Source organism: Ursus maritimus, unplaced genomic scaffold (genome assembly GCF_017311325.1).
Source record: "Ursus maritimus isolate PB19 unplaced genomic scaffold, ASM1731132v1 scaffold_20, whole genome shotgun sequence".
NCBI classification, from domain to species: domain Eukaryota; kingdom Metazoa; phylum Chordata; class Mammalia; order Carnivora; family Ursidae; genus Ursus; species Ursus maritimus.
Genome location: NW_024424453.1, coordinates 13244168 through 13257284, shown reverse-complemented (window position 1 = coordinate 13257284; position 13117 = coordinate 13244168). Strand labels below are relative to the sequence as shown.

The window sequence follows — 13117 nt, the reverse complement described above, 5'->3', positions numbered from 1 at the left end:
AGTGAGGAATGTATGATAATATATAATAAGATACTGGTGACTTGAAAAGTATTGTTTATTCCTGCCCTCCTCTTACAATTTTGTAAATAAATATTCACTAAGCCATTCTGATTTTTCAAATTTTCCAGCAGAGTCAAAACATTTTCTTGGTTGACCTGTGGGTTTTAAAAGGGTTTTTGCACTGACCTGGGCTTGGTTTTTGTTTTTTTTTGTTTGTTTGTTTTGTTTTTTTACCCATAGTGGGCAGTGAGGGGCCTCATCTAAATTCATTTGTTGATTCCAAGAAATTTTCTTGTTCAAGGCTTATAATCCTGTGGGTAAACAGGCAAAAGTTTAGAGGCTCTGTTGTCATTTGGCAGTCTTTATAATCAAATTATATTCTCTCACTTTTAAAAGATGATAGTGATTGGTCTTTCACAGCTGGAGAGGATTTCTTATTTCCAGCTATTCAGACATTCTGCTCCCAATAACTTGATTATGAGGGAAACCCTTTCTTTAGTTTCATTTGACTCAGTGTATTAGAGGTTGATCTGGTGAGGTTTTCTAATTTGGATGTTTACAGAGAGGAAAGTGAGAGACTTGGGTTATTCAATGAATGCCCTATGTTTTAGGGCTTCCTTAGTATGCATTGCCCTTTTCCATTCCCAGGGAAATAAATCTCTCTTGTCAAGAAGTTGATAGTAAGGTGGGCTAAGGCAAAACTTTTCTCTTGACCTATGGATAGAAAATAAGTCATTGTAAGAGAAGAAATGGAAAAGGGACATCTAGAAGGGTGAGTAACCCATTTTTTCCTTGTCTATAAGTGAAATGAATTTGAATATTGAATACATTTGTCCTTGAACTATTGGTGAAATCAATGTTCTCTGATTATTAAGTATGATTCATAATGGCCTTTCCAAGTTCAGTGAACACATACTTAATTCTGTAAACAAAATAAGGAATAAGTCTTGAATATGCTTTTTTTTTTCCATGTCCAGTGAAACTTCTCTGGGTTCTTGCAATTATTCTCTTGATCCATTCTCTCTCTTGCTGAACAACGGGCTATGCCATAATGATGCCATTCACATATTTTAAATCCCTGAAGGCTTGCTTCATTTACTTCTCAAGGATTTGGCAATATTTTGAACTTCCGTGATTTTGCTTTTGTGGTTCTATTATTTAGGAGATGCCAAAATTGGCAATAACAATGTCAGCTCTTTAAAGAATGATGACTTCACCATGAGGGGTTTACGANAATGCCGATGATATCTGGACTGCCTCACAAAATTCAAAATCCTGTGGGAAAAGCATTTCCATAGAAACTGCCAACTTAAGAGAATATGCTAGATATGTACTGAGGACTATCTGTCAACAGGTATTTTTCAGATTTAATTTTCCTTTAACTTTGAGTGTATAATTGTTCTTCTGAGAGAAATGCTCACTGTTGTAGGAAATTTGCACATTGGGGGTCCTTTTCTTCCTGCTAATTTTATTTGGAAATAAATTCAAGTTTGTTGAAAAGTTGCAATAATAAATAATAAAGAACTCCAGTGTGTATGCCCATTATGCAGATTCACCAGTTTTTACGTTTTGCCGCATTGCTGTATGGTTCTATTTGTGTGTGAATGTGGATGCATGTATTTTTAATTTGTTGCTGAAGCTTTTGAGAGTAGATGGCATACATTATGAATCTTTACTTTTTAATACCTTAGTGTTTACTTATTAACATAAACAAATGCAGTTATCAAAAATCAAGAAATTTAGCCTTGGTACAGTAATTTTTTCTCCCCTGCAGGCCACATTCAGTTTTGTCAGTTGTCCCAATAATGTTGGTTTTGTCGGAAATTTCCCGTAGATTAGCTTCCAATTATGCATTCTTGGCCAAGACGCTGCGGAAGTAATGTTGTGTTCTTCTAGGGTGGTCACACCTGAAGGCACATGGTGTCCATCTGTACCTCCCTGGCGATGATCATTTTGATCAAAGTGTCTCCATTGTATGGTTTCAAGATTTCGCTGCTGTATAGTTACCATTCTTTCCCCTTGTAATCAGTAAATAGTTTCTGGGGAGACATTTTGAGACAGTGCAGATAGACGTCCTGTCCTTTATCAAACTCCACCACCCATACATATAGCATTCATTTTGATTCTTGTCCAAACTAGTCTTTATATGAGGTTGCAAAATGGTGTCCCCCCCCCCACCCGACTCCTCTACAGTTAACAATTTGCATTGTCCTCTAAGGAGACCCTACCCTTATTAATTTTTCTCTTATTCTTATTTATTTGTTATCCATATGGATTATAACATACTATCCTTCGTTATTTTCATGTTCAAATTGTCCCAGAGTTGTCCAGTGGGAACCTTTTCTTCCTGGCTCTTAAGTTATTTTGACATATCTCCATCCTTTTTTTCCCCCCAAGTATTTTCTTAGTTCTTGGCCCACCTTGTACTTTCCCTGTTCCAAACCTGGAATGAATCACTCATTCTTCCAAGGAACTCTGGTTCTAGTTAGTAGAGGACGGTATATAGAAACCAAGATATGGGTATTGTGGTGCTCATTACTGTGGTCAGTGGGTGTTCTTTGACTCTAAGCCCTTTCAGCAGATAGAGGTAAGAAAAAATACATCCATATACATAAATGTCTGTGTATATTCATGAGCTCCTACTGATACATCCACTTCTATTAACTCCACTTAGTTCTTCTTTGTATTCCCCTGGTCCATATTAATACTGTTTTCCATAGCAAGAATCCTGGCTCCCAGTAACATCAACCATTTGCTCATTTACTTAATTCTGTACTACACCTGAAATAGTTTTCAGAATTGCTACACCTATACCACTAGGAAAAAACGAAAAGGAGTTGGAAGATTAGTTTATAATTCTTATTTCCCTAAAGGCTTGTAGTATTGTGTTTAAAATTTTTTTGAACTTTCTCCTTCAGTATGGATGTTATTCATTTGAAATAGAATTGATTTCATTTGTTTCTGTTTGGATTCAGTTTAGATTCCCTTTTTCTTGCTCCCCACCTCAGCTCTGCTTTAGACTAGCATGCTTCTACAAGTCAACTGCACAAAAAGGGGTACTGAGATGTGTTCTCTGTCCCTTGTCTCCTCCATCCTGTGTTTTTTCCTGCCCTTGGTGATCAGTTCTATTACTTTTTGATTTATCTTCCTTTTTTTTCTTTTAATTACTCTTTTAAAAAAAGAAAACATGGCATACCATATATACTATTTTCCATTTTGATGGAGACATTATGTTAGCAGGGCCATGTTTTTTTAGGGCATATTGTAACTATGGTAAAAGTTTGTGAAATGGTCGTATAGATAATGAGAGGCAGTTGGTGTATTGGTTCCCAGCCAGAAGCACCAAGAGTCAAACAGTTTTAATCCCTGAAAAATATTACTGATGTCTGGGTCCCACTATCAGATATTTATTGAATGGGGCCTGGGCATTGGAATCTGAGCAAGTTCCCCAGGTGACTTTAACAGATACTCAGCATTGGGCTCCTGGTGTAGTTAAGAAACAGGCCACATCTGAAACAGATCTGGGTTCAAATTGGGCTATGTTAATGATTTCTTCTATAGTATAAGAGTTTGCAATGATATAGAAAAGGTGATAGGGGTTTAGATTGGTAGAAACTCTCTGGATGGCAATTGGCTCTATGTATCAATAGTTTTAAATTTTGGTATACTCCTTGACCCAACAGTTGTGCTTTTATGAAATTATTCTAAGAAAATAATTGTATAGAAAGTAGATGTGCACAAATATTTATAATAGTAGCATTTATAATATAAAAAACGAAGACAGTTTTCTAAATGTTTTTCTCTGCTCTTTCTATTCAGTGGAATATAGTATGTGTCACATAAAATGAAGACGTGATAATACAGAATCATTACCATTATACACCACTGTTTTCTTTAGTTTCTTTAGCTTTCTTTTCGTTCCTTTTTTTTTTTAATCTGTTTTTCAAACTTTTTATTAAACCAGTGTCCCAGTTTGTATTTTTTGGAAGTCAAAATACCAGGAATTTTATTTTCAAAAATTTTTCCGCCCACTTTTTTCATAGTAACTGTTTTTAAATTGGAAGATTTCTGTTTTATATTCTATTTTACACCCTGATTTAGTGCACATTACATTCACATATAGAAAGTCTCTCCCTGTCAATCTAACAGCTGATTTTTTTTTTTTTTAAGGAGTGGGTTGGAGAACATTGCTTGAAAGAACCTGAAAGATTATGCACAGACAAAGAGCTTATATTGGACCCTGTGCTTTCAAATATGCAAGCACAGAAATTACTGCAGCTTATCTGTTATCCTCATGGTATTAAAGAATGCACAGAGGGTGACAACTTGCAAAGACAGCACATTAAGCGTATTCTTCAGGTGAGTGACTGGAGTCTAAAGATTGTGTTTCTGTCATGTAACACCTTTTTTTTTCCCTTTTTTTTCTTTTTTTGCTCAGCACTAACCAATTCTTCACTTCAATTCTGATTTTTATTCTCCCAATTTTCTTTTCCGTGCAATTGCCGCACTTCATTGCTAGGTAAATATTGATATTACAAATGCTATACAATCATAGTATAAACATTGATATTTAAATCTACTGTATTTAGATGAGACAAGCTTTCTGAAGGGATAGTCTTACATTATTCAAAAAGTATTGAAATTATTTTGGAATGGGATTGCTTAGATGACTAGATTTTGGGAGAAGAAATCCCTGTCTTATTTCCGGTGCCTGGCTGAGTGATGTGCATTATTTTATTTTAAAGATTTTATTTATTAGTGAGCGAGCAAGCGAGAGCACACAGGCAGGGGGAGGGGCAGACAGAGAGGGAGAAGCAGGCTTCCCGCTGAGCAGGGAGCCCAATGCAGAGCCTGATCCTGGGACTCCAGGATCATGACCTGAGCCCAAGGCAGACGCTTAACCAACTGAGCCAACCCAGGTACCCCAGATATGCGTTATTTTAATGTTTTTTCTTGTTTTTTTTCCTTCGTGTCTACAGTGAGTATATGTAATGGACCTGGAAACCCTTTGATCCCTACAGATTCCTGTAATCATACAAAATCTGTATGATTATTCTATTCTTTCTTGAGAGAGGGAATATTGCAAGGAATTATTATATTTTAAGACACATTCAGTATCCATGATGTGTTCATTCTTTCCATTTTTTCCCAGAATCTTGAGCAGTGGACACTAAGGCAGTCCTGGCTAGAACTTCAGTTAATGATCAAACAGTGTTTGAAGGACCCTGTGAGTATATATTGGAAGCATGTATTATGTACACAGAATTTTAAGAACAGCGAGAACACGTTGATGTTGGAGGATGAAGTAAAACATATGCATGCTAGTTTTCTTATGTGTAACTCCAGGGCTCTGGTTCAGTGGCTGAAATGAACAACTTGCTGGATAATATTGCAAAGGCAACAATAGAGGTGTTCCAACAGTCTGCTGACTTGAACAATAATTCTTCTAATTCTGGAATGGGCCTCTTCAACCCAAACGGGATTGGAAATACTGATACAAGTAGCACGAGGCAGAATGGAATAAAGACATTTCTAAGGTATTTTTTTCTGCAGTTTGATTGGGCTGTGATTCCTTTTTCACATGTAATGGTATATTTTTATTTGCTTGATGCAGTTACTTTTCATAAAGCTGCAGAAATGTGAAATTATTCATGTCAGTTATTATTATTTAATAGTATAATAAAGGGCATGATGATGAATGATGTCTCAGTATTTACCTCATCCAGACTCTTTGGAACTACCTATTCCATGCAGAAGGGATTAATTTCTTTATTGCCTCCTTAAGACTACTCTGTTCCGTAGAATTCATTATATAGGAAACATTTTTTCTGCCATCTTTATTAATTGGTAGTGTTGCACGAATGATAACCATGATAGGCGGGTTGATTTACATTTCATCATTTGGGTGTAAAGTATAACTAGTGAATTTTAAAACCTTAAACATTGGTTATTAAAATGCTTACACATCCTCAGAACATTTCTTTTCTTAGCCACGACAGTAAAGTGTGTTGCTTGTTGTATAAAAGGGCTGTTGCTAATCAGAGAGCTAGAATCATAGAAGAACACTTGCATAGATTTAAAAAGTTTAGTGACAGTATTCTCCCAGAACCCCACATTTTATTGCTTTCCCTAGCGAGTGGAAAAGTATGTTCAACTATCTGGTATTTGGCAAGAAGAAAAGTAGTACAGAGATAAGAGGGAAATTTTAGGATAGTTGGTGCTTCTTATGCATGAAAGTTTTGCCCTGGAGTTTCCATTATAACTGTGAGAGCAGAGGAAAAGGACACCTCCTTGGGGATAACACCTGTTTCTGATTTTAGTTCCTCTGAACGCAGGGGTGTGTGGCTGGTGGCCCCCCTAATTGCCAGGCTGCCGACCTCTGTGCAAGGAAGGGTACTAAAAGCTGCCGGAGAGGAGCTGGAGAAGGGACAGCACTTGGGCTCCTCTTCAAAAAAGGAAAGAGACAGACAAAAACAGAAAAGGTACGGCTGCAAGGTGTGTCTCTGTATAAGGGCTTAAGGAATGATTGAGAATGAGTAGCATCTTGCAGACATACATTGTCATTGTACCCAGAGTGCACCGAAATTAACATTTTTAAGTGGAAATGAAAATACTCTGTTAGGTAAAGCTCTGATCCTAAAAAGTTCAAGGTTATTATATTTAGTACACCAGTTCTCTGTTCTGCCTGTGTACCCAAATCACTGCTAAGCCATTAAAAACACCGACTTCTTAGCTAGCCTCACTTCAGACCTGTTGAATTAGATCTGGATATCCATTTAGTCCCTATATTCTACATTTAATTACTTCTCATTCTTTTAATTGTTTATGTTTAAAAGACATAGAATTATTTATCATTCTGTCCTGTTGGGCCCTAAGATAGTAATATTTTTAACATTTAGGGCTCTTGTTCTAAACTAAATACTAAAATTTGTAAGCCACTATGTTTAATCTTTAATTCATTTATTTTAGGCCCTAGAAAAGATTTCAAATAATTAAATTTGCAAGCTGTTACTGAGAAAGAACAGAGCTGCACTCTAATGTGAAGCTATGAATTTAGCACCTCAGGAGTGAAGGGAAATAATGACGATTTCTTCCATTAAAAAAAAAAAACAAAACCAAAAACTCCGAACATGTATAGTTCTTATCCCCTAGTCAATAATATTTTAGTAGCTACCATTCGTTGAGCTTTCATAGAAATGCCATTGTATAAAACTCATCACACACATACATGAACTTTTAAATCATCACAGCAATCCTATGTGGTGGGTGCTCTCATCATACCCTTCTTAAGATGAAGAAAGGGAGGCACGGAAAAGTTAATTCCTCAAGGACATACAGCTAAGGAGTCTTAACGCTGGAGTTTGAACCCAGGTCATCTGGCGTCTGAGACCGTGCTCTTTAACTAACGTGCATTTTGGTGGAGACCTAGTTTTACATGTGTTTTGTTTGTTACCTGGTTGTTTGGGTCACCTTTGCGAGGGTCAGCCAACCAACCATATGACTCCGTTTTAATTCTGGAAGTTCATTTGCTGATGGATGGTTGTTTGTACATTGTATGTACATTGTCCCTACAGGGGGACACAGGTGGTATGGCAGAGTTGAAGGATGACTCTTCCCAAGTCAGTCAGTCTCAGCTCTGCTGGTAAGGATGAAGCACATTGAAATATTTGGGTCTCGATCTCCTTTGAAAAAGTTTTTTTTTTTCCAACATAGCACTTAGTTTGTCAATAGGATTTGTTGGTTCTCCGATAATTGAAGAAATATTAATAAAAGGACAATTTAAAATAGATTTTTTTACTCAGATGCCTTCACACCCCTTAAGACGAGGCTACGGGGTATGGTGGGTCACTAACGAGCTCACTGCTTTTGGATCCTCAGGCCTAGGTGCTGATCTTACTTCTCTCAATTCCCACCCCACGTGGTCTTAAGCGTGCTAAAAAAATAACATAAGCGCAACAATCACGTAGGCCTGTTTCCTTGACTCTTAAGAGTTTTGAGTGACAAATTTTTAAATTTTTCATCTTATTCTGTGTATAAAGTGATATTCCTGCTGATGTGCCTCTTTCAGTTCAGCTTACTGTTACAAAGCAGAAATTCTCTTCTCACTGCACGCCCCCAGCATGCTCCTGCAGTATGAATTTATGCTAGTTTGGGAATGCCTTCAAGGGCAGGAGAGCATATGAAATTATTTAGAAGCATCGCAGTGGCTTTTAATCTTATTAGTAGAGCTATGATTTAACTTTTCAAGTAGGCTTTGGCTATTTACTACTCCCTTCCCCTTTCTAGTAGTAAAATAAATAAGAGCCAATAACCGAAGGGCAGGAGATCTATGTTGCACAGGAAGTAATCCATCCTTTCTAACGAGATCTGCTGTTACTACTTCCTTTGTAGTATGTCTCTTTTGAGTCAACAACCTTTCCTCTCACTGGTCCTTACCTGCCTTAAGGGACAAGATGAACAACGGGAAGGCCTCCTGACATCTCTTCAGAATCAAGTTAATCAGGTAAAGTATAATACGAGAATATTAAGCCAGGCAAGTATTTTTCTAATGGCATTAATTTGCTCTCCTTTCAAATACTGAGATTAAACTCATAAGATGACAACATATTTTGATTAGCTGCAAGGAGACACAATCTATTCTGTATTCCCCTACCTGGTGTTGTAGGCACCATTAGATTCACAATTTTGTAACAGTAATTATGCAGTGTCCTATAAAAGTAATGTTTTTTACACTGCATACCACTTTGACATATCTGCTCGTCTCCTGACCCTGCGTCATGGGAGAGGTCCTGGAGTAATGTGTGTTGCAGGCGTGGTGCTGAGGCAGCGGACCCTCTCTCCAGCTTTGCCAGCCCGGCCCCCACCTATCTGAAGGATCTCAGCTTGAGCTGTCTTGGTTCAGAAACTCAGTTTTATTTTCCTGCCAGAACCAAACCAGTGCCAGTTGAGTGTAAAGTACTGATTTCAAAGTCAGAAGGCATTGATTCGTTTACAAAGAATTTGAATTCTGGCTTTCCACCAACCACAGTTCTCCTGGTCACTCTTTGGGGCATTTGCATTCTGTGTACTTCAGGGAAGCCAGGTGATGAAACCAGAAATTGGAAAGTGTGGAATTGAGCCAAGAAGGTAGATGGGTCATGTGGGATGTTTTATCCTGCTACAGAGCCAAATGGAACCCTCCTGTGGCCCTCCGTTTCCTTGGGCCCTCTGGTGCCCAAGATTCTCCAATGTTTCTTATTGTGCCTAGAATAAAAATGCAAAGTCTGAGCTTATAGAGGCCTACATGATTGGGCACTGGCTCCCACTTCTGCCTTGTTTCCTACCAGTGATGCCTTGCTCACTCCACTCTTCACACTGACTCCATTGCTATCCTTTTTTTTTTTATTATTATTTATATATTTTAGAGAGCAAGCTAGCGTGATTGGGGGGAAGGGCAGAGGGACGGAGAGAGGGAAAGAAGCAGACTCCTCACTGAGCGTGGAGCCAAACGCGGCGCTCCATCCCACAACCCTGAGATCATGGCCTGAGCCGAAATCAAGAGTCAGATGTTGAACTGACTGAGCCACTCAGGTGCCCTGCTATCCTTTGAACTTGGCAAGCAGATTCTCATTGCAGCACCTTTGCATCGTTTTTTCCCTTTACGTGGAAGGCTTTCCTCCCAGATAATAAGAGGGTCCTCCCCCACTTCTTCAGATCTGTGCTCACGTGTCACCACTTCATGGAGACCCTCCCTGATTACTTTCCAAAAATAGGACCGTGGTCATTTTTGAACCCTTGCCCTGGTTCATACAACTCGTTACATTTGACTTATTTTTATTTGTCCTGTTGCTAGAATGAAAGCTCTGGTGCAGCTTTGTGTTCACTGTCTTGTACCCTCACGTCAGACTTGGGAGAGGACTCTCTTGATGAGGTTTGAGAAATGCTTTCCTCTCACCATGCCATAAACTTACAGCTCATCTGTTAGGCAGCGTTACTTCCCCTTATGACTCATTTTAACTCATAAGATGATTCTTAGTAGTTACCATACTTCAGAGCATGGCAATGGTGGGAGGGACTTTGCCCTTGCCATCTGACTGATTCTAGGGTGTTGCCCACTTGTGGTTTGCCTTTCCTAAGCAAACCTTCCCTTTGCTCACATTAGTCTGAATCAGTGAAAGCACTCACTTTGTAGAACAATCCACCACTCCACTGATGTCAAAGTTGTCATATTTTTCAAAATAGTATACACATTCTTTATCAACGAAGGCAAGAGTGTAAGGTAGCAAGTCCCATCCCTTCAATAAAACATCAAAATAATACATTTGCTAGGGTTCATAGAAGGTCCCTAGATATAAAAATGTAGTTCTGTCTATTCCAATATTTACTCTATAAGACCAGTGAAATAATATATTTAAAAAATCTTTTTTGTTGGTTTGCTTATCTTTAACTTCATCTTCCTTTAAAGCATTTTCTAAGACTTACTAACAGGATGGTAAATAGATAAGAATTCTTCAACCTATAAAGTCAATAAATAAAAAGTAGCCAGATTTCCGTCTGCATGGAAAAAGGGGAGGAAAGCTAAAATTTATTTTGCTTTGTTTATTAATTCGTTAAAGTAAGAAGTTATTTTTGACTGTCAGTAAGAAGTTCAATATAACTTTAAGGAAAAAGATCCATTTTAATAGGGAAAATAAGTTTTGGGTTCTTCCATCTATTTGCTGATTTAGATTTTAAGTAATTGGAGAGAAGAACGATACCAAGATGACATAAAAGCCCGGCAGATGATGCATGAAGCACTGCAACTTCGCCTAAATTTGGTAAGGGGCATTTCTAGTGTTTTCCCTCCATTATGCTTATCTAAATGTGAAAATAACTCCAGTTTCCCACTTCTTCTATGGTCATGCTCTTCATTACAATGTGTGAGGACTTCCACTGTTTGCTCTAACAACTTCCCTGTCTCTCACGTGTCTGTCCTCCTTGCTGCTGACCTTCCTGTCTGGTCTGACTTCTAGAGGGCATAGGTATTTTGGGCATTGGTTTGCTTTCTGCACCTCCTGCCCCAGGGAATCTCTCCTTCTTCTCAGTTTGTGCTAAGAGTAGGTCTGAAAAGGCTACTGCTTTGAGATGAATTAGCTTTTATTATACTCATTTAAAGACCCATATAAAAATGTGCCGTAAGATGAAGTTTTGTCAGATTTTCCATCAGATTGGTCATAAAAACAAATTCAACAGGGAGGCTATACAGACATTTAAAATTTCTCACACATTGCACATGTCTTTGAAATTTTCTTTTCCTATTCGATAAGCCTCAATGAAGGCTACTCTGGACAGGGCTTGCCTGATATTTGGCAGTTGTTCGTAACTTAATTCCCGCACATGAATGAGTAGACCTGGGGGCCAGGCCTCCTACTCCTCAGTCTTCAGTGTTACTGGATGTTTCCAAGTGTCAGTTTGACAACAGGCTTAGATTCAATAGTAATTGAATAACACAAAGTTGTAGATAATCAACTTACCTGGTTTTGACCTATTCAGATTGGACGAAAGTTATATTGCAAAACTGGGTATTGTGAAAGATTAGGAACAAAAGAAAGTTAATTCCCCTGTTATTTAATTCATACTGATGTTGTGCCCACGCTCAGCTTCCCTTTCTCCTCCCACCCTCTCTCCTTTTTTTTTTGGAATGACCAAATTCCTGTGCTGAAGGAACCAAGAAATAGTGACAAATAGGTAGGTAGGTAAGAGAGAAGATATGATAACCCATAAACTAAAGTCTTGTTATTGTTGTTGTGTTGTTTTTTTTTTTTAATCAAAATTGGCTACATAAAGTGATGGGGTTGGTATTTTCTTTGTAATAATGTTTTGTTGCATTTTTTTCGTGCCAGGTGGGTGGAATGTTCGACACTGTGCAGAGGAGCACCCAATGGACGACAGACTGGGCCCTCCTCCTCCTCCAGATCATTACTTCTGGAACTGTTGACATGCACACTAACAAGTATGTTCTTACTTCACGTTCAGTATGCTGCACACGTGCATGGTAGAAGCTTTGATAGGCTGACGACAAACTGTCACAGTTTAGTCTCTTAGTTACCATCAAGAGTTCTGTGCCCTAAATAAAAACGCTATTAGTTAAGAGTGTCTTGGTTTTGCTTTAAAGTGAAAATAATTATATATTTTTTCTCTCTTAGTGAATTGTTCACAACAGTTCTTGACATGCTGGGTGTTTTAATCAATGGAACGTTAGCCTCAGACCTATCAAATGCATCCCCAGGGGGATCTGAAGAGAACAAACGTGCATACATGAATTTAGTAAAGAAACTGAAAGTAAGTTTGTGACCTGCTTATATATTATGAGCTCAGATAGTTTATGCATTAGTTATTTACTGCATTTTATCTTAATTTACTGTGTTAAGTTAGATGCTGTTTATTGCATTCAGCTAGTGTTATGTGGTTATTTTGCTATTAGCTTTACCTCAGCTTACTAGTACTCAAAAGTTATAAGCATATAGCTTGAAGTTATTTCTGAAAATTATATTCACAAAGTGTTTAACTTGTTAAGGAACTTTAGAAATCTATTATCAAATATATAACAAAAATGCCCATAAATCCATTCTTGGACTGGCCCCTGTAATTGAAAAATAACCATTTACATTGATATTTCTAAACCCAGTTCATTTGACCAACCAATAATATAGTCTTTGAAATAAACTATAAATGGTGCAAAAAAAAAAAACAACAACAGTGTATCTTATCAATAAACCTTATCAGTAAAATAACCTTATCAATAAAATAACCAATGATTACCTTGAGGCCTGACCCTGGATTTGAGAATGTGTTCTGTGCTGCGGCTTCTGCCTTCTGCTGGCAAATACTACATGGGATTTCTGTCATTTCAGCACTGTGATGTTTGTTGTGTAACCAGGGTCCCATTGTATGTGTTCTATTTTCTACTTAAATAGAAGAAATGAAACATACTCACTACTCTAATTGAAAGCTGCATCATAGACCATGCTCAAGGTTAAAGAACATTCTGGCTATAAAAAAGGAAATGTTTCATAGAGAAACTTCCTTCTCACCAACTTTTGCCTTCGTTGTAATTTCTGTCCCACTTCTCTATCTGTTTTTGTTTTTTTGTTTGTTT

At 37.7% G+C, this 13117-nt stretch overlaps 1 protein-coding gene across 2 annotated transcripts in view; it reads right to left on the bottom strand.

The window, feature by feature from the left end:
* Positions 1-12865, bottom strand: part of P2RY12 (purinergic receptor P2Y12) — a 45265-nt gene extending 32400 nt beyond the window's left edge. Inside the window, exon 1 of one of the 2 annotated variants that reach the window (XM_008707111.2) lies at positions 12781-12865. The gene's annotated coding sequence lies outside the window, so the exon portion shown is untranslated. The remainder of the gene's footprint in view (positions 1-12780) is intronic. The other variant, XM_008707123.2, reaches the window with a different exon arrangement.
* Between the last annotated feature and the right edge of the window lie 252 nt (positions 12866-13117).